We start from the raw sequence: 24121 nt of genomic DNA on the forward strand, positions 1-24121 counted from the left end.
TTGCAGCAATATATTTATTGCTGTAAGCGCTTCCTGGGTACCAAAACCATCTAGGAAGTCAAGGCATTTACAGGGCTCATGAACTGTCATTGGCTGATTTAAATTGCCACTTTATACACTGTTACATTCACTATTCTAAATATGTTTATTTTATTATTTAAATTGAAATCTTACAATGGGGTTTGTTTATATATTAGATATTAAAATATTAAAAATAAATAAATAAAGGATCTGTCAAATAATTATTTTTCTTCTGTTCAGACTCATATTTACTTAAAATATTTTCATAACACATTAATTTATTAGCATAACTTATCAAATTAATTTGCTTTGTTTGTTATTTAATAGCTTAGAATTCCCAAAATGTATTATTTAATATGTTTGATCTTACCGTGAGATTATGATTAAAGTAACAATTAATTTTTTCGTCTATCAAAACATTTGAAAAATATTAAACTTTTACCCTTTTTTCCGAATACCGCTCCATAGAAAGTAGAACCGTATTTTTATTTACAACAACAACAAACCACGATTCTTCGCTGTCCATTCGCTCTACATGTCCAAACCCACGCAGCACCCCTTTCTTGATTCTGTCGATAATGCATGTCTCAGACTTAAGCTAGGGTTTCCTAGGACAGCGGTGACCGTATCTTAACGGCCGTAGTGAACGGTGATGCGGTGAACAGCCGTCGTAACGGTGACTAGACAGTGGTTTTATTTTTTAACGATGTTATCAACACCAATTTTCTAGGAAACCACTTTCTGGTCACCGTTACGACGACTGTCCAGCGCATCACCGTTCACTACGGCCGTTAAGATACGGGCACCGCTGTCCTAGGAAACCCTAGCTTTACACAGTTCACGGATCTCGACATTTTTGCACCTATCATGCATCGTTTTTTTATTGTTTTTAAAATGTTTTAATTAGTCTTAAAATAGTACAAACATATTAAATGAATGTCCTGATATTAACTTATATCTAATTATTATTAAAACATTGACTAATTATTAACATTTCTAAACAATATACGTACACTTAAAAAGAAACTATCCAGCTAACACGAATAAGATTACTTTTTATAAACTGTCTTATCTGCTAAACACGTGTTTTTTTAACTGACATATAAATGAAATAATATTTTTTTCTCTATTATTTCTAATGGTATTTCCTTATAATATAACTTTACCACACGTTCGCCTGAGGGATCGCATTTCGACAGCATTTAACCTACTTTCATCATAATTTTTCCAATTCCATTCTTCGCTCCCATACATTAAAGTTGGCACTAGAACTCTACTGTGAACTGCTTTGCCTCCTGCGATAAACATTTGTTTGCCAAAGTAAATTTCAGTGCTCCGTTCACCCTATTCCCGGCACTTAACCTTCTTTAGATATCTTTCTCATTATTTGCATCCCTAGTAAACATACTTCCAGATGCACAAATTTTTCTAACTGATTTAGAATATCCCATTTTCTCTCTCATATTTTTAAAAGGCTTTTCAGAAAAAAATTGTCAACCTCAGAACGATTAAAAATTTAAATAAATCGTAATTTAAGAAAAATTGCTCGGCGGAACAAAATTTTTGTCACTTTTAATGCGTAGATAAACGTATCGACGGGTTCTAGACCCGCCGGTACAAACCGATGTACTTACATCAAAACATGATGTTGGGGGGATCGTTAGTGTATCTTCGTAATCGCTCTAGATAATAAATCTATTTATTTATTAACGGACATTGTCCATGCATACAATTTAAAGGGTTTAAATATAACAATATAAGAATAGTTTAAAACAGTTTTAGAAAAAAGAAAAGAAGCATTGACAAACATAAGGGACATCGAGACAAGATCTGGACTATTTATTTAGTGCTCGTTTAAATCGCTGTAAACTCAAACCAAAAAAGTCCAGATCTTGTCTTGAGTTAACAATACGGCAAAGACGGGTCGTTGGAGAATTAAGGCAATAGTTTGTTCTATGCTGATCAAAGAACAGCACTTCATTGTTTCTCAACCTACGAGTCGTAATATTGAATTTTACTTGTCCGAGTAATGATGGAACATCGATTATACCATTTTGTATGCCGAACATATATATGGAGTCAATATTAGTTCTACGTTTTTGTAGACTGGAAATATTGAACATTGACTCTATATCAGCATACGAATAATTATCTCTCTCTAGTCCAAGCATCCACGCTACTTTTCGAAGCAAGCGATGTTGGACTGATTCAATGTGATTTATGCGATTGACATATAATGGAGACCAGACCACTATTCTAGGAGGCATATTCTAGAAGAGGGCGAACAGTTGAGCAATAAAGAGTTTTGATTGTACGGACATTAGTAAAATCAGAGGATATTCTGTTAATGAAGCCAAGTAATTTCAGTGATTTATTTACTGTATTATCTATATGCTCATTGTATGTCAGTTTATAGTCCAAAACCACTCTCAAATCTCCGATGGACTTAACTACATAAATTTTGGAGTTTTTTTTTTTTTTTACTTATAACGTCAAAATGAAGCTATGTCACTTTAGTGCTTAGATATGTGTACCACGACGGACGCTTCTTCTTGTTAAAAATCGATGTACCTACCCAAGACATGAAGGGAGGGGGGATAGTGTATCTTCGTAATCGCTCGAGAGAATTTATCTTCAACTATACCGTCACGTTGATGGTATAACGTCCTTAGTTTCTCATCATAATCGCGGCCCAGGGGCCGTATTCTAACGGGAAGATAAAATTTATCTTCAATTTTGCCGAGAAAGTAAAATTAAGTTTTCTCCAAGAAAAATATAATACGTTTACATTTTTTTGTTTAATATGTTTTACAACACGGGACCGGGACACAACGCGTGGTTGTCATAATCACGTGTTTACACGGCTTCCGGGATACAAAGCACAAAAAAGGAGTGAGACGCTGTAGGCATATGTGCGAACATTGAAATGTGGCTCTCCATAAAGGCCATTGTTGGTAAAACTATCGTACGAAAATGACTTAGTAAATTATTTCAAATAAATACGAGGAGTTTCAATTGATTTCACCGAGTATTTTCATAATTATAACACGTTTAAGAAACCCTTCACAAAGCATGAAATTTCACAAAAAAGGGCCGGGCACAGGGTAAACTCTATGTGTATTCGGCCGGTACCAAAGTGTTAACATTGTTTTTAGTTTTTTCATTTTTGTATATCTAACTAACTCACTATATTTTTATATTTTATATTGTAAAAGGCACTTGTGCCGTATAATAAATAAAATAAATACCGTTTCGATATGTAGCGATGAAGATAGCGTTCGTAATCGCGGCGCAGAGACCGTGAAAATCTACGCAACCACATTACGAATCGTCAGTAGAAAGATTAGTTTTGACTACAGTATTATTTTTTTTATCTAAAACCGCGTACTTTTGCTTCCCAAAGCCTTGAGATGTTCCATTGATAATCGTTCACAATGAAAATATAAACAGTTTTAGCTATGCACTTAAACAATAGTGCTAAGGTGTCATACCCAAGTATTTTGACTGGTTACCATATATTCAGCTATTTATGTGAAATTAAATGAGCAACATACAAAAATAATGACGCTATTGAATGCATCCACCACAAACCCGAATCCGTTTTAAAGACTTTTGTCTTTCTTCGGATTTACTCATACAAACGAGCATTTTTTTTTTCATTACGAATTTATTATATTTCTTCCTCTGCCAACCAAATTCGGTAAGCAAAAGCGCAAACAAATACTTACAGGGGAAAATAATTCGATGCTGGTTTTATAATTTCCTACAGCAAAGACTGCATTGGTACGCGAGTTACGGTGAGGTACTTAAAGGTCAATCTGAGCAAGAATATCATGGGCATCTATACAGTTAGATGTTGATTTGTGCAAGAATATCAAACCAGCCAAAATCCTTCTGAATTCTAAACTGAAGATATGAAAGTACTCTAGACGATCATAATAATTAATTATGAAAGTAGGTAAGGCCAGGGGTGCTATTCTAAACCACTCTCGTGGCACGAGAAAACAGTTTTTTAGTTGTCAATACAACCACGAAAGCGTTTGGAATACCAGCCCAGGGCCTTGATTATGATGGGAAGATAAAGACGTCATACCTTCACCTTGACGGCATAGTTGAAGATAAATTCTCTCTAGCGATTACTAATATACACTACCTACCCCCCCCCCTTCAAAATTTAGGTAGGTACATCGATATGAAACAAGGGGAAGCGTACGTCACGGTTCACATATCTACGCACTCAAATGACATAGCTTCAGTATGACGTCATAGTTTAAGATAAAATTTTCCCGACCGACTACAAAGATACACTACTGATCCCGCCACCATCTTAGTTTTGATGTAAGATGTAAGTGTAGAAGTCTGGATTTTGTCTAAGGGAAGAGACCATTGCAGGAGACTGTTGCGAGATATTGCATAGATTTATATATGGTACTATTAAGCGTGTTGTCGTCCAATAGGCTCAATCACAAATAACTATTGACGTGCTTAAAAACATGCTAAGTATTTGAGCGATCACAATGAATAATAATGAACATGATTAAGTTATCGTAGTAATAAGTTAACGCGTGTGTAATCTCTAAGTCAACGCTCGTGTCGGTTCGTTTTTGTTTTCCTCGTAAACAAATACAGTTCACTGGCGAAAAATCTGCGTTTACTATAAAAAAAAAATACATTATATCGCATTTGCAAAATAGTAAGGAGTATCTAAAATATACAAAAAAGTGGAAATTAAATTACAATGACTACGGCGACAGCTTTTCTTGACATTTGGCTTGTCAACCGCCGGCTAAATGCAATAAATAGCGTGATAAATAATAAATAAATAAATAAAAATAGCAGTTTTGGAATACTTTCCATATTTACACCGATAAAATTCAAATATGTGATTGCGCAGCAGGATTATACCTCGCGAAACGTAAATTTTCATAATTATAACACGTTTAAGAAACCCTTCACAAAGCAAGAAATTTCACAAAAAAGGGCCGGGCACAGGGTAAATTTTATGTGTTTTCGGCCGGTACTCAAAGTGTAAGTTTTGAGTTAGGCATTTTCCAAAATCATAAAAAAATATCTAATAAAAAGCTTCCCGTGGAAGTAATATTTTTACATAAAAAAAACAACAATTTAAAAAATATATATATATATAGTGAAATAAACTAAAATAAAATAAAGTAAAATTAAGTAAATCTCTAATCAACCACGAGGCCGACTAACCTTCACTCGATGTCACTACATTTTTTCAACTGAAAGTAACAATCGAGTTTTGTCCAGTATGCTGGTTCTACTTCACACGCAGAACTGTATTCTTCATTCCGCCCGGACACTGGAATACATAAGTATCTCAAAACAATAATATATTCTTACGTCACTCATAAATGCACCAGCATAATAATATATTGAATGAACGAACCAGACCTATGAATCAGGGGACTTACTATAACACTAGCTCAGTACGGAACACATTTAGAAATTAATATGTATATTTTACAAAAAAAAAAAAAAAAATCGGTGCAAAAATTAACAACAGTATATCGAAATGTTTGTAGTTGTCTATAAACATTTGGATTCAAAATATGTATTTATTTATTTTATTTAAATGTACAATACACGACAGATGATAACGAAGTTCAGTGGTTTTTAGATTATAAAACTAAGCAAAAAAATATATTTTTTTAAATTATGTATTAGAGATTTTTTAAAGTTTTGTATTTTAGAAATGACTACGCGTGTGACGTCTCAAGTTCTCTTCCCCATCTTCTTAATGAGTTCTGCTGATTCGTTAGTTGACTTACCGTAAACCGGAAACCATCACAACTCTCTTATCATTGGTTGATTCGGAAGAACTAGCGACGTCATACAAAGTAGTTCGTTTTTCTTAAAATCATTTTTACTATTTTTTTCATACATTTTCAAGAAACTTTTCTTTACAATTTGATGCTCTAATTTTTATCGCGCGTAAAAATACATTTTTTATATCCAATTTGCCGTAGGGCTGAATTTCCTGATTACAATGTACAAATATAATTAGGTAATTACAAAAACATGTTTTAAAAAAAAGCGCAGTAGATTATTAAGGTCAATGAAAGCAATAATAAACAAAGACGAATAAGTCACTAAGACACATTATGATACATAGAGAGGAAGAGACTGAAGCTGGTAATCCCAGCATGGAAAAGATCCACCTCTCTTGGTAGGCTGTTCAACATATAAATAATTCTTCCCACAGGCATTATCAATGGTAAATTTGCTGGTTAAATTGTTGATAAAACTATTTATTTATTCACCTATCACGACTGATTTTTTATTTTTATGTAAAAGGTATAACCCGCAAAGTTTATATTTTAGAGTCTTGTCAGCGGATGACTAAAAGGGGAAACGTATGGAAAATACAACACCCAGACCAATTGAGAAAAAAATTTTCTTGTATTTTTTTCTTACAGCTCGCGGGAATCGAATCCGCGACGCCAATGTCACGGTAAGCCGTCTTACCAACTGCACTACGTATAGTGTGTTTTAGAGATGTTGTTTTTCGAAAACACCCTTTAAAATAAATACTTCATCAACCATGTCGGTAATCGAACCCGAGACCTCTCGCATGGTGGGCAAACGCACTGATCATTACACCATGAGGCCGACAAAAACACGAATATTTATTGTCAGCATCCGTACTGATAATATTCACCGCTCGCGCCTGGTGTGCGTATATAAATTTGTTAAAAATACTTTTTTTTTTTATTCACATCAACCCTCTACAAAGCGTTGGCAAAAAAATAAATAAATATGCCATCGGCCTTTTTAGACCCAAGGCACACAATTATTAATTTAAAGTTATTACTTTTTATTTAATATTCATATTTTTTACTTTTATGGAATTCAATTATTTTTCCCCTCTCCTCCTGCATTTATAATAAATTAGTGTGAAATCTGTAATTGGTCTTACTTTTTTTAATGGTTCTTTTGTACCTTGTATTTATATAAAGACTGTATGATTTCCTTAATAAATAAATAAATAAAAAGCAGTTGGATTCAAAACTTACATTTCACCAAAACGCTAAGATGGTAATAAATAAGATTGCAAAAAAAATATCAATTTTGGGAAGGATCAGAAGATTTATTGATAAGGACTCCTGCAAAACTATTTACAAAGCAATTATTGAACCACACGTTAACTACTGTAGTAGCATTTTATTTTTATCAAACAAAGAAAACATAGATAAACTAACTGTATTACAAAATAAAGCCTTTAGAATCATTTTGAAAAAAAACAGATATACGAGGGTAAAGTCGATGGTAAATGAAATGAAATTATTAACATATAAACAAAGAATATTTTACAATACAATGATATTTGTTCATAAAATTATAAACTCTAAGAAAAAAACAGAATTTTGGAAAAAAATTGATCGGAACCAGCATGAACACGATCACAATACTAGAGAAAAGAACAAAATTAGACTTTCATTTAGGAAAAAGGCAAAGTCACAAAATTCAATTTTATTTAAAGCAATTAAAAAGTATTACGCAATGGAAAAAAAATATTTATGAAGAAAAAAACATATCAAAATTTAAAATAATGGTCAAGACATATGTGGTAAACAATTTATAAATTAAATATATTTTCAATGTTATTATTAGAACACACATAACAATATGTATGATATGTGTGCCCTACTTTAAGATTTAAATTTAAAAAAAATAAAAAAAGTAAACATTCAAAATTTCTCCAGGGTATGCTCGGCTACAACGATTTAGAGACTAGAAGCAATGTGTATTTGACTACACATTTTTATCGATTGTTGCGCGGTACGGTCGATAATCATGAGATTATGATGAGCACTGGTTTGTATGTTCCTGATAATTACCTAAAACAGCGTCAGCATAGATTGTTTCATATTCCGATATACAGGACCACCCTGCCGTTGGAAAGGCTACCGCCATGCTAAACAACATCGCTCTGAATATTGATTTGTTTCATGTATCCGAAGGGGTTTTCCGGAGCAGGATTCTCCTACTACTTTGACACGAGTCTCTTTCATGTATTTAAAAAAAAATATGTACGTTTTGAATATATGTTTATAATGTATATGTTATATTTAAATAAATGAATTGAATAACCATTTTTTCTCAAAATGTCATGTCCCAATCACCGCTGTAGAAATCAGTCAAACTCAACTATTCCCCAGTAAAAATTCTCCAGCATCATTATACGTCTACGATTCGCTAAGACAACACTGTTCTGTGCTAAACTACGACTTGACTAACCTCGGTTCAAATTCTTACTGACAGTTTGACAGTTAACTTAAGTTAAACTACGCTCGTTACAAAGTAGTGTTTGGAAGTTTGTAAAACAGTTAGTTGGACCAGACTTGGAAAGATTTACTGAGGTATTTATTTGTAAACAGCCTTGTCTTATTTTATTTTATTTATGTTTACTTTGAATAATACATAAAACGAGAAAATAATATTTATATCCTCACTAAGGTGAACATGTTATCCAGACGCTGACTCTGAATTACTTGACAAGTTAGAACGATTGCAGAATGTTTGTATACGATATATCTTTGAACTTCGCAGTTTTTTTTTTTCTTATTTTTTTATTTTTGCGAAATATTTCCAATCAGCAAAAGTGCTGGTATGAGGGGATATTATGTATAAAAACACAATACTTTAAATAAAAATTCAATAAAATAACATCACATATCATTCGTCACACGAGCTGTAAGAATTGTTTTATTTAGGTGTTTTTTAAGTACGTACATGTTTTGTATATTTTTTAGATCATTAGAAAGTGAATTGTAAAAAAATATTGCTGTATTTCTTTTTCTGTTGGTCCTGGGTTGTTAGTAAGTTAAACTATTTAATTATTGTATGTATGTTGTGGTTAAAATTAAATTTAATATTTGTCTTTATTTTATTCTTTTCATCATAAATATAATTTTTATTTTTTCTGTGTAGATTCCTCTAGATTGAGTATTTTTGTTATTCTATATAAATCTGTGGTTCTAGTATATTTATTAAAATTAAATGTTACTTTAAGTGCTTTATTCATTGTTCTTTGTATTGATTCTTGCATTTGTTAACTATATTGCGACCATATTATTAATCCATATACGAAGTGTGGAAGTATAACAGCATTGTATATTATATATATGTAAATATATTCGACCACATAACCGAATATCGCGGCCGTTTTTAGCACTATTAATTTCTAGAACAATTCGGCCAGTTGACATTTCAATTGAATACCTAATATCGACTGAATTCATAGTGCTACAAATTATTTATTTTTTAATGAGTTGTGCATTAAAGTAATGGATAATATATCTATATAATATAATATATCACGAAGTTACGTCGTTTGAGTTGATTTCATGGATGAGAGTTGTTTTATCACACAGAAAAATATCAATTTATAGTATATGTATTACTTACATTATATTATGTACCTTCTATGTAGTTACAAATATGTGATATTTTTTTATAGCTTACCTGTAAATAAAATCACCATTCGCAACTGGTACGTTGTCGCATTCGATTGTATATTACGAACTGTGAACTACACTGGCTCAGTATCAGGCAAAGAAGAAACGTTCACATTAATCACTTCTTCACAATGTTTTAAATAATTCCACTTCGCCTGTTTATCTGAGAGAGCTCTTCCAACCTCTATCACAACGCGGACTATCTCTTCGTTCTAGTGACGAGAGAACCCTTTTAATACCCTGTCATCGCTCGAATTTTCTTGCCTCCTCTTTCACAGTAGAAGCTGCTCGATTGTGGAATAATCTATCCACTAATGTTAGAGACGCCCCTTCCTTATTTACATTTGAGTTAAGATTGAAATGTCACTATCTAAATATTTAACTTGTTCCTTTATCCTTCTTCTTTCCTTCCCATCTAGTATCCTCTTCATAGTATAGTGTTATTTTTTTATGTATTTTTATTTTCCTAATATTTGTTTTTATTTTTTTTCTAAAATTGTAAGTTTCAATATGTCCATGTACTTGTAATTTTCTTAAACTGAACGGTTTGGGTAGGTAGGAAGAAATCGCTTGCCCTTTTCTTTATATTTATAATTCCTCTGTACGTGTGATGTCACTGAACTACTCCTAAACAGCTTAACCGATTTACGTGCGGTTTTCAGAGAAATATAGATCATTGTGTGTTGTGCTGTGCGTGTTCGTAGATATTAAAATCTTCAATCTAATATGTAAAAAAGATGTTAGGAGCATAAATGTTTAATTCATCGATCTACCAGGGTTGCATTCGAGGAGAATGCATTTACAAAAAAATGGAAAGATGTTGCTTTTTTTGTATGAAAAAGTTTGTTTTTGAATGTTTACAAACAGCATTTGTTTTTTGTGGATCTCAATCAGATTTTTTCCTTAAATTCCTTATAATTTCTAGCCATTTATTTCAAGTACACCTCTCTGTTGGCGAGAAGACCGTTGACGTTTGCAAAAAAAATGCCATATTTGAAAAAATATTTATTTATGTTTTAGAATTCAACCATGAACAAGTACCTAGGTTCCTGTGTACCTATTTAAATTCAATAATTAAATATTTATAATTATAATTATAAAAATACTTTATAGTTTGATTCCACTTTTATTTATAATTATTTTATAAATTTTTTTACCAGTGACCGGGTTTCGTCGTGACCTACATCGTCAGACTCGTCATCGTCAGACTCGTCACCAGTCTGACGATGTCGGTCACGACGAAACCCGGTCACTGGTAAAAAAAATATAAAATAATTATAAATAAAAGTGGAATAAAACTATAAAGTATTTTTATTATTATAATTAAAATGCAGTTCCACCAAGAAATGTCAGTAGAAAAACTTAAAATATTTGTAATTTTTAGTTTTGGAATTCAATCATAAACAAGTACTTTGCTACCTACTTCTCAATAAAAAGAAATAATTATTAAAAAATTGAAAAAAATAGGAATAAAAGGAAAAACTATAAAATGGTTCGAAGAGTACCTTGGCGATAGATACCAAATAACGAAGGTGAATGATGAAATTTCCGAGCCCCTCAAAATTTCATTGGGTGTACCACAAGGATCGGTTCTCGGACCGGTTTTGTTTATTATATACATAAATTATATTGTCGAAACATTAAAATATTCAAAAATAAGACTCTTTGCAGACGATGCCTTAATATATACATCGGGAGAAAATTATAAAACAATTATGGACAGACTAAATCATGATCTTAATAATGTATCACTGTGGCTAAAAATTAATAAATTAAAATTAAATGTTAACAAAACTAAATATATGAATATAGGAAACAAAAGAATAGAAATTACACCATCAATTGTAATAGAAAATGAAAAACTTAATGAAGTCACTGAAATTAAATACTTAGGTGTAATGTTGGTTTCAAAACTTACATTTCACCAAAACGCTAAGATGGTAATAAATAAGATTGCAAAAAAAATATCAATTTTGGGAAGGATCAGAAGATTTATTGATAAGGACTCTTGCAAAACTATTTACAAAGCAATTATTGAACCACACGTTAACTACTGTAGTAGCATTTTATTTTTATCAAACAAAGAAAACATAGATAAACTAACTGTATTACAAAATAAAGCCTTTAGAATCGTTTTGAAAAAAAACAGATACACGAGGGTAAAGTCGATGCTCAAATATGGGCGGAATGAGGAATGTTACACAGTGTGTAAAGTGGCCACTTAAACCAGCCATTGACAGGTCATAAGCCCTGTAGATGCCTAGACTTCCATATTACCTTCTCAAAAATGTTTTTTCTCTCTGTTGAAATATTTTTTTAAAATATTTCAGCTACGAGGGAACGCCGGAAAATTCATGTCTATTTCCGTTGTTGGACAAAAACTAGCTGAAGTGATTTCATTTAAATTATTTATTGACGATTCTTGATGGAATTCCATTGTAATGATGTAATAACTTATATTACCCTTAGTCAAACCCTGTACATTGTAATAAAACAATAAATATATTTCATTACATAAAATATCCTCTTAAAGTACACCGCCAACACGTGTTTCGATCATTTGTCTCACTGTTCCATTGCAATATTGCGTATTGTATTTTTTTCAACTCATTTTTAAATGTACCTACACTTAAGATAATATTTAGTTTTATTTAAATTTTCCATACACTGTATAAAATTCACCAGTTTGCAGATGCCCATTAGAGGGTGAAATCGCTAATTGGTCAAAATAAATAAGTGGAAGTGTACCAAGTATTTTTGAAATTAATAACTTACTTAATTAGCTGAAGTGACTTTTTAGGCATCACTCGTCTTTTATTTCTGTGATAAACCACAGTGATCATTGACCAAGAGTTTTCACTAACAATCTTGAATGTTTTAGATTTATTTTGCTTTTGAATTACACAACCAGGCTTGTACATCGATCTTTAAGTAGTGTTAAGCGGCCATATTGCAGTTTCTCAGGACAAACTTAACTCTATTGTTAGCTGGCTTCTCACGTTTCATTTTCACTCAGAATATTAACTCTTGCCGCTGGTGTTATGTTTTTGCATATTATTGCGTACCGTGTGAGTTAGCTTGCATTTCGCTGTAAAAAATCATGCATTTACATAATCAAAATCCGTACTCATAAAAAAAATTCCGCCTTGTGATCTACTTCATAATCCCAACAAGTGAACATTTCGGCTCTTGTCAGATCAAAGCTTACACCAGTGATGGGCTTACATATTGTCAGATGTGATTCGTTTAGTCAGCATACAAGAGGCGTAATGATCGTAATCCAAAGTAAAATTAATTTTTAGCATTTTGAGTTTGTCTAAATGTTTGTAGACAAAAAACTCGATTTTACCCTCTAGGGGAGTATTTTTTTTTCTTAAAAAAAGATTAATAAACAAAGATTAATAATAAAAAGATTGTGAAAGTGAGGACACTTAACAATATACCTACTTTAAAAAAATATATTTTTACTTGTTTGATTTATTTTTTTGCTCTTTAATAATAAGGAATATTTTTGTGTTTTTTTTTTTTTTTAATATTTTTTATTTCCTTTTTTAATTACTATAAAAAAAGAATGCCATATAATCTTTTACAGAATATTGTACATTTTTTTTCTTATGTTACACAAAAATTATAACTGTCCATTATTTATTATAGGAGCAGAAATTCATTAACATTTTCTTGTATACCCACGAACAGGCCATGCCTTTGTGGGATTTTTTGTTTACTATTTTTACTTTTAATACGTATTTCATTGCTATGTAATTATGCTTTATTTTTTAAATACTCTCTTTTATCACTTGTGTTTATTGTAAAAAAACAAAAAAAAATAATAAAAACTAAAAAAAATAAAAAATAATAAAGAATAAACAAAAAGACTTAATAAACAGAGATAATTAATTAAATGTTTAGACAATTTTAAACACTACGTATTTAAGTTTATATTTAATCTCTATGTACACCTATATTTTTTATATTATAAAACGTACAATAAAAGAACACAAACATAACACATCACATTACATACGTTAATACATACTTAAATATTGTTATTTTTAATTGAATTTCTTAACTGCAATTTTTATTGCTGCTAATATTGCTTTAATTGAGTTTTATAAACTACCTTTGGTTGAAAATCTTCTCTTAATAATGCTTTTTCAAAATTTAAAAATTACTTAATTTATTTATTTATTTACACCTCTTATCAAAAATACAATTTTACGTTCACCCAGCTAACAAGGGTACATACCCCGTTCCAAGATAGGCAATTACATTCTAATATATGATAATAGTTAACTAATTAATAGAGAGCACAGACTAGATAAACTTACTCGTATATATTTTGATACATATGCATGCACACATACATATATACACACATATATACAAATCTACATACACACACACGTACATACACCCATGCGCGTACACATGCATACATTCATATAACATAGACAATTTATTTATAATGCGAAATTTCATGGATGCTATCTGTATTTATATATTTTAAAATTATTCTTTATTTTCATATTTTATTTTCGACATCCAGTAAGAATCTCCAATCCGTGGCATGCATCAACTTTTCTGACTCCCTACGACCAATGTCATGAAAGAGCGAGGTCAACACCTTCCGCAACTTGACAACACTCCCGTCTTTCCATAGTTCTGGCAAAAGGTTATAGACCTTTTTGCCTACGTAATAGTGTTGTCTCGATGCCATAACAGTGTTGACCCCTTCACTTAGTATCAGATCCTTATTAGAGTATCTTAATATACTTGTTATTTTTTCTTTTTTTTCAGCTACGCTTGACATGTTTTTATACTTTAACTATTTTTAATTACTTTTAGAATTGCTTCTAAAAAATTTATTTTTATTTTTATTAATAACAAATAAAAATACAATATTACAACTTAATACAATTTTTTACAATAATCAAATACATATATTTACATTAACGTTTCTCATTACGTAAGAGAAATAAACAATTCTTGTGTACATAATGGGGAGTGACGTCTTACAATAGATTATTTTATTTTAATCAATAATATTTTTAGAATAACATAAATAAATTACAAAAAAGATATTAACGATATTTTAAATCAGTGTTACATAAAGAAGAATTATAGATGTAATTTTTTACTTCTTTCTTAAATATATTGTATTCCTGACTGTACTTTTTATTATCTTTGTTCATTTCATTAAAGAAAAATATTCCTCTGTAAGTATAATGATGTTGTGCAGTAGTTGTTTTTAATTTAGGAATTAAAATATTACCACCTGTTCTAGGTCGCGGTATATATTGTTTTTCTTACTATAATGCGTCATTATTTTTGAATCAATGACATTCTTATGGAATTCAAATCCCTTAAAATATGTAGGTATATATGTATATATGTTTTTCTTTTTTGCATTTGAGTATGTTTTTTTTAATTCTTTTTTATTTTAATTCTTACCCTCTAATTACTTTTATATTATTTCCATTTATGAAAATACGTAAGTAGTAGATATTGATCGAGTCGGGTTGTGGTCCCGTGGCTAGCGTTGCGGACTCACGGATCAGAGGTCCGAGGTTCGAGCCCCACTCTACCCCAACTTGATTTCCATTTTCTAATAGTGAGTTATTTACAACTCGTTGAAAATGTTCGCCAAAATTGAAATATTTGGGCAAATTATAAGAGCGCTAATATTTATTTTTTCTAAAAAAAATAAAAAATATACAAACTTTTATAAATTACTTTTTTACTTTTTTTTGCACCACAATAGGCCAGGAGGCCCAATTACAGGGGTGAATTACATCACACACCCAGGCTTGTGAAAAATCCCATTTGATATTTGTGTTCTCACTCGTCTAATCACTAAGTCGCATACGATTCTGAAGACAAAACGGTCTAGCGTGAGGCGTTAGGAGCTTATACACAATTAAACAGCATCTAATAATTAATTTCTTTGACATTACATCTGTCAGACATGTTTCCTTTGAAGTTATTTAGTTCACGTCCTGAATCGGTAAAACGGTCAATTAATTATGATTTTGTCATTATTATTAATGTTTTTGTTTAAATAATTTATAACGTGTCATCTTAACAATATTTGGAATTAGCGTTGCCAACCTCCAGCATGCGAAAATCGGTAGATACAGAAAAAAAACCGGTAGATTTCGGAAGATTATTTATCCTAGAGGCGGGGTGGTATGGGGAAGGGGATTGGTGAATCCATCTTCTTCTTGGGGTGCCTTGTCAGGTCCCCCCGACGTTGGCGATCACTACAGCAAAAGCATCTCGGTCCTGCGCTGCTCTTGTATTCCGCAGCCAGGACAACTGCTTATTGAATTTACTCGCCATAGCGATTCCTGGGAAAAGATGACCAGAGTGGTTTCCCGTTCCCTTCTCTGGCGGATTTTTCTGTCGGGGTTACCTTCCCTTAGCCGGTTGGTTCTGGTTTGGAGGCGCCAGAAACTCGCCTCTCATCCTCTCGTTATCTGCTGTGATCACGCCGTTATGAGTGTGATCCCATTGCCCGGGGTTCGCGGCGTGGACGCTAACGAGTAGGACTAGTCAGTAGTGTTGCCGGTGGAATGCAACTGGGCATTCGCAGCATTTTATAGAATCACACCCTCCAGCAAGATGTGACTCACTGCAACCCTACTGACAGTTTGAACCCCATCCATGTAAATAGTATTTACCTTGCGTTTTAAAAATATATTTTTGATAGCGGATAGTAAATTAATTCTCCAAACTGACAATATGCGCTAGTGGATGCAGCCAACAATCTATTAGCAATGTACTCAGACCAGAGAAACTCAACATGTAATAACACTGACTAACCTGTTGTTGAGTCATCTTCCTTGTCGGCGATCAGCTAAGAAATTGGTGATCCAAAACACGCAGGCACACAATTTCGTATGGATGCGGCGGATGATGATGAACGGCGAACGACGATGGATGATGAAATATTTGCGCATTATAGGCGAAGTTCTAATAATTTTCACGGCGAATAACGAAAATACTTTTCAACTATTCGGAATGCGTGCGGACATAACTCGTCAAAAAAGTGAAGAATAAGCGCGGGGGACAAGCAGTGTAGCCAAAATAACAACGTCCCGTCAGGCATGGCTACCTCACAAAACTAAAATTAGCCAAGACAAAATAACCAAGAGGATGTATTAAAAGTTTTAAACCATTTTCATTACAAAATTTTGCTAAACATGCAAGTGGATTTTTAAAAATCAAACCAAATGGCGGCCCCCGTCGACTTATAAATGGCTGACGCTTGCCTGACACACGGGGAGTTCCGGATTCGATTTCCAGTGAGATCACAATAATTTACGTTTCCACTACAATATTTTTAGTTTGTCCAAACGTTTGTAGACGAATGACAGGATTTCACCTCAGACGGAGTCATTAAGATATTATTACAACAGAGATGAAGAACATTTTAAAGAAGGTAATATAGAAGTCAAGGCATCTACAGGGCTTATGACCTGTCATTGGCTGGTTTAAGTGGCCACTTTACACACTGTGTAACATTCACCATTCTGCCCATATTTGAACATCTATATTACTTCAATTCTTCAAATATGGGCAGAATGGTGAATGTTATATAGTGTGTAAAGTGGCCACTTAAACCAGCCAATGACAGGTCATAAGCCCTGTAGATGCTTTGACTTCTATATTACCTTCTTTAAAATGTTCTTCATCTCTGTTGTAATAATATGTTAATGTTAACAGCTCCCCAGGGAGTTAAATCCAGTCCTTGTCTACAAAAATATGGACAAACTCAAAATATTGTTGGAGTCATTAAGATTGACAAATTACAACGGGGATGGAGAACATTTTAGAGAAGGGGATATTTAGTCTAGGCGTTTAAAGGGTTTATGACCTGTCATTTTTTTCAATTCAATTTTTCTCTCTCTGTTGCAATAAATTTGATGATTTGGTTTATTCAGAGACGAATAAAATAAAAATGTTCAAAAATCAGTAAAATTTTAATCAAATTTGGTAGATCGGTAGATTTCACTCAAAATCGGTAGATCTACCAAAAAATCGGTAGGGTTGGCAGCGCTGTTTAGGATGCCCATTCAAGTGATTCGGCAAAACGGGGTAAGTCCTTATTTGGAACAATGTCGTAATAGCTTATTAAAAAATATTTCAACAGTTATGTGCGGAAGAATGCATTAATATTTATAAGATAAACAAGCGGACCCATCAGACGTTGTCCTGCCCGAACGTTGGCTTGCCTGCTATCAGCTTGGAAAAAGACTTTTCATTGATAAGGTACCTAGGTACTTTTTTGTGATTAAATTACAAAACTAAACAATTGTTAATATTCAAATATTGAATTTAAACTTGTTTATGGTTGAATTCCAAAACAAAAATGTGTTTTTTTTTTAAATATGGCATTCTTTTTGCAAATGTCAAACTCCGGTCTTCTCGCCAACAGAAGGGTGTAGGAATAAGATTTTTAAAAATGTATTGAATTTAATATAATTTTAGTGTTACCAAAAATCCAGTAAAAAGAAATAAATGGGTAGAAATCATGAAGAATTTAAGGTAAGAATCTGATCCACAAAAACAAATGCTGTTGGTAAGCATTCAAAAAAATATTTGTTTATTCACTAAAAAACAACATCTTTCATTTTTTTTATAAATGCATTCTCCTCAAAATGCAACCCTGGTAGATCGGTGAATAAAATATTTATGCTCCTTATTCCTCTTTTACATATTAGATTTTAATATCTACAAACACGCACAGCGCAAAGATCTATATTTCTCTGAAAACCGCACGTAAATCGGTTAAGCCGTTTAGGAGTTCAGTGACATCACACGTACAGAGGAATTATATACAGGGTGTTCATTAACCCCTGTCACATTCGAAACCACGATGATCAGTATGAACAAGAAGACATATTGGCACATTAAAATATTTTTTTAGAAAGAATTGCTAACTTCTGCATTGGTGATACGAGGGGGGTAGGGGGGAATCTGATACTGCGCCGTGCTCCCCTCACTTCTCCTCTGCAGAAGTAAGCGACCATTTGTTTTCTTTTAAATATTTTACTTTAAAAAAATTTATTCGTTCTAAATATTTTTTTAAATGTGCTAATATGTCTTCTAGCCCATACTGATCATTATGGTTTCGGATGTGACAAGGTTTGAAAAACATCCTGTATATTCAGATGTAGATACACTGTTTTATATTTGTACATAGATTCTCAATAGAGACGAAGTGTTTTAGTTAATAATCATAAAATGTTTTTTCTCCGTATTTATTTATTTACTTATACTTTTACATTTTTTGTATTCTTTTTTTTATACACAATAATGTTCCCTCACTGGGGTGGGGTGTCCCGTGCCGAGGGAAACATTTTACAAAATTTGAAACATGCCTAAGATTAGCTATTTAACAAAGTTAACATAATAATAACAATAAAAAAAACCTAATTAATCCAATTAATCTAATTATAATTAACATAATAAACAATAAAAAACTAAAATATTCATAAAAAAACATAAACAATTTACTCGTATATAGACCAATAGAAAAAATTTCATAAACAGTGCACACATTTTACCTATTTGGCTTGATCCACTCATCGATCCGTGCGCAACCCACCTCCACTATCCATTTCTTAATAGCAATTTTATATTGTGAGAACTTACTAATTGTCCTTATGGATAATGGAAGTAGATTGTACACTTTAACCGAGTAGTAGGCCAATCCTCTTTGACCGAATGTTCACTTGTCGAAATGGTTCTCCATCTCAAACAAAACAACAACAAACAAACCATCACACCGCTTCCCCCTAGGGGTATGCAGATAGGATAGAACGCCATATCACTCTGTCTTTGCATGCAGTCCTGGCTTCCTCTACATTCATACATCTTCTCGTGTACGCACGCCGATTATTCCTAATCTTGACAAGTCCATCTTCAAGTATTTGATGGACTCGATCGTGCCACGTCTTTCTCGGTCTTCCTCGTTTTCTGCATCCATCAACATTCGCATCGTAGATCCTTTTAGCCGTTCCTTCGCTGTCCATTCGCTCTACATGTCCAAACCGACGCAGCACCCATTTCTTGATTTTGTCGACAATGCATGTCTAAGCCTTACACACTTCACGGATTTCGACATTTGTGCACCTATCATACATAGTTTTACCACACATTTGCCTGAGGGATCACATTTCGACAGCGTTCAACCTACTTTCATCATCATTTGTCCAATTTCATACTTCGCTCGCATTTTTTTTGCAGCATCAGGGTGGACTACTCTTGTATTTGTCCATTTCCATCCATCCGTGTCCATCCACAATTCCTCTTTCTTCTCTAACTCATATAGTGTCCATGCGGCCCGACTGTGGAATCATCTCCCATCCACCATCAAAGATGTTACTACATTATCTCTGTTTAAATCACGTCTGAAGAAACATCTCCTTTCTCTTCCTTAATCTCTCCTCCTTTCCTTTTTCCTCTTTCCTCTTTTTTCCCTTTTTCCATTGAGTAATAGATTTAAGGTAATTTATAAACAAATACGTTTATTTCTATTTTTTTATATTTTTAACTTTTTAACCTTTTTTTCTATTGAATATGTTCTGTAACTTGAGTTATAAAAATAAAACTTTTATTTTATTAGTTGGTTGGAAGAAATTGCCATTTGGCAATAAGCCCGCCAATGTACAAATAACATGTACAAAAAGTTAAATAAATAAATAAAAAATAAATATTTGTAACGGAAGATAGAGAATAATGTTTACGTGCGTAGTAACAAAGTTTTTACATAAAGTTGTTTTATAGATTTGACATTAAGATTTTCAAATATACCGAGGGAGCTTGTTCTGATTGGATAAGATAATTTTTATTAAATATTTTTGTGCAATTATTATTTGCTTGATCAGTGTGTCATTTGCACATCCCCATCCAATCATCCCATATTCCATGAGTGTCTCTTTTAGGTTATTACTCTAAGATTCTGACTCGTTTTTCTCACGTCAAACCTAAATTGTTCGTACATTTGTTTATGTGGAAATAAAAAAATATTTATTTATTATTATTATTTTGAATATCGCTAATAGTATCCATTATGTATTCTGGCTTATTGTACTTTGCGTTCCCACAATTCTTAGCCACAGTATTAGCTTACTGTATGTACTAAAAACGTACCTACTTCTATGACATTAAGTGACAGATCATTTACGTAGTACAGTGGAACCAGTTTAACAGTGGTGCTTAACTGCTTGTAACTCAAAAAAGAGAGTGTAACATAGTATCTTACGAATGTAATCTAAAAGATCAGTGAATCTAAAGGTATACTCGTACCAAGTTTTTCTGTAATTTGGTTTTTAATTTTTTTTTTTATTCAGAAAACATACAGTCATACATAATAAGTATTAAAAACAACATGTTTTTAACATAAAAAGACCAATTCAGTTTTCATAAATTATGCAAAAGATAGAAACATTAAATTTGACAAAAAAAAAATAAATAAGAATTTCAAGTGAGAAAAGAATAATTGTTGACATTTGCGTTTTCCATGGAGGTAATAAATTAAAATAAATAAAAATACCGAATGTACACTCCGAGCCATCCACGCACACACATGAACGCACACATAAAACATACACAAACATATACATTACATGCGGCACATATACATAGCAAGATGCACATTCAGCAACTATCCCAAATAATCGACCCCATGAAGAAATTTTCTGTACAAATGCAACGTGCAGTTAAAAATGTCTACATCAATACTGAGTCCGTTATAATTTCTACAGGTACGTCTAATGAATGCATTCGAGATATAATTGTTTTTACAAGTTGGTACATAAAAAAGTGAATTTAATCTAGTATAGCGAAGAGGACAACGGAAACCAATATTTTGTAAAAGATACGGCGAATCAACTATATTATTGAGAATTTTAAAAAGAAAAATTCAATCACATGTAACTTAATCCCTAAAACTTAATACCTAAAATTAGTGTAATTTAATACCAAAAACACGAACGACTTTTGCTCAGAGAAATTTCTCTTTTGTGAGAGTGTCCTTTTTGAGTTGTCCCAAAAGTGTTTAATGTCCTGAATGAACATATTAAGTTCTCTAAAACGAAAGCCATTTTCAGGAGAAATGTTCAAGTTTGGAGTTTGTCGAAGGGAAGAGACCATTGCAGGAGACTGCTGCGAGATATTGCATAGATTTATATACTATTAAGCGTGTTTTTCAGATGTTCAATGAAATATCTTTTCAACGAAATAAAATATTGTTTTAAAAAACATATCAAAATTGCGATAGAGACGATACAAGGGAAAAGTTTTTAGGTACTATTTTTTATCGTTTTATTTATTAGTTTTCATTATTTTATTAATCATATATATAAATATATACGTGATATACAGGGTGTTTTTTAAACCCTGTCACGTCCGAAACCACGATAATCAGTATGAGCAAGAAGACATAATAGCCTGTTTAAAAAATATTTAGAACAAAGATTTTTTTAAAAATAAACTATTAAAAAAAACAAATGGTTGCTTAGTTCTGCAGGGGAGAAGTGAGGGAAACGCGGCGCATTATCAGATTCCCTCTTCCCTCTCCTCGCTTCTCCTATGCAGAAGTAAGCAACCATTTGCTTTTTTTGATATTTTATTTTTTTAAATTTTATTCGTTCTAAAAAATCATTTTTATGTGCCAATATGTCTTCTTGCTTATACTGATCATCGTGGTTTCGGATGTGACAGGGTTTAATGAACAACCTGTTTGTATCATGCGCGGTCCGTCCATATATTAGATGGAACCAATGCTCCCCTAAAAATTTGACGTTTACAATAAAGTTAAAACTTGCCAAGGATCCTGCGTGCAGATGAAACAAAGGATCGAGAAGAAATGCAGCAAGCTATGTCCTTTCAAGTGTCACATAGAGTGAACTTAGGTTTGTATCAGGTTTGCCAACTGAAAAAAACGTTCCAGTGTTGACGACCTGATTATTTTTACTCAAGAACTTCGCTCTCTGCTTAAGTATCACCCTTATTTTATCTTATTTATCTTATTTCTATAATACGTTACAATGAACTTCCATCAAGAATTTCCACTTACAAACTTGAATCCTTTAACTAACGATTTTGAAAGGCGCCCAAAGCGTGAGGCCTGCCCGGGACATGGCTCCGTGGCCCTAGGATAAATACGCCACTGGCAGTGCCCTATGAACCGTCAGATGCTGATAAGAGTATAATGATAACGATACAGAAGAAAAATATTACATTTCCTTTCGATAGCACGATTGACATATAACAAATCGTGGCTGTCTTTTAGCTGGGAGTATTCGAAATCGTGTCTTGACAGTAGTAATCTATGGCGAAATCAGTCGTTCCATTTTTAAAGATTTCAGTAATGGAAACCATAGAGAAAGGTCAAACATTAGAAGTGACCGACGAAAAACTAGATTTTCTACCAAAACCGAGTTTCGGCTTCTGTTCTAGTTTCGGCCGTTACCAAAAACGAAAATCATTTAAATAAGATAAAAGTCACTTCAAAACGCCCAAAATTAGTCGTTTTTATTGTAAAATTTTATGCGCTCATTAAAATAAGTGTTAAATAAAATACTAAATAAAATAAAAGGCAAAAATTAAAAAAGCAAATTTGTTTCTAAAGTGGGTAAAAACTATTTTTTTAAAAATAATCAAACCTCTTACCAAGCTCTCTCCAATCTCTCTTTGATATAAATACACATTTAAAATTAAAGTTTTTTTTATTTACGCACTCACACACACGCACCCACCCTCACATTCACATACACACGCACGAATACAAACGTCGCCCACATACAATTTATATATTATTAGATTAATAGTGGATTTTTTTAATGGCTCTAGTATTGTTAATATATTTCTACTTATTTTTAAGTAATAAGTAGGAATAATCGGCGTGCGTGCATAAGAAGATGTATGAATGTAGAGGAAGCGAGGTCTGTATGCCAAGATAGAGTGTTATGGCGTTCTATCCTCTCTGCCTACCCCTACGGGGAAACGGCGTGATGGTTTGTTGTGGTTGTTGTTGTTTTATGTAATAGCTGTAAAAATCCATAACAAAATAAAATAAAAAACAAATTTCATTCGGCTGTTCTCGGGTGCATCTTATGGCTCGTGACTCGGCCGCGTGACCTGCGACCTTTAGTTTGTTTCGGCTTTCGGCCAGTGAGTGCTGTTATTTGTCTATAGACTTGTTTTACCATTCTTTCGTCGTCCATTCGTTCTACATGTCCAAACCATCTCAGAGACCCTTTCTTAATCTTATCAATTATACATGACTCTTTTATTCTTATTTGCGAATAATCATAATGACGTGCGGCGTTTGCTTTTGAAATAATTTTGTAGTGTTTTTTTTTTTTTTTTCTTTTGGATTTATATTATTATTTATTTTGCTTGAATATAGTATGTTAACATACTAAAGTGCTATTTGTGAAAAATTGTAATTGACTTATTTATTATTTGTTTTTGTTTTATTTATTTATTTTTTATTCATAAATTTCATAAAAAGTACATGTTTTTGTAAAATTCTAAACATATCTACTTTTACACATCTAGTAAATGTTATCACTGTAACTCTCCAAAAAAAGAGACTAACTCTTGTG

At 32.4% G+C, this 24121-nt stretch overlaps 1 protein-coding gene across 1 annotated transcript in view; it reads left to right on the plus strand.

Moving 5' to 3' along the window:
- The first annotated feature begins 8250 nt into the window (after positions 1-8250).
- The window catches only part of LOC148284550 (uncharacterized), a 30302-nt gene continuing 14431 nt past the window's right edge, over positions 8251-24121 (plus strand). Inside the window, exon 1 of the mRNA XM_088238449.1 lies at positions 8251-8405. The gene's annotated coding sequence lies outside the window, so the exon portion shown is untranslated. The remainder of the gene's footprint in view (positions 8406-24121) is intronic.

This window comes from Micrasema longulum, unplaced genomic scaffold (assembly GCF_059751315.1).
Source record: "Micrasema longulum isolate JH-2025_06_02 unplaced genomic scaffold, ASM5975131v1 h1tg000111l, whole genome shotgun sequence".
NCBI lineage: Eukaryota > Metazoa > Arthropoda > Insecta > Trichoptera > Brachycentridae > Micrasema > Micrasema longulum.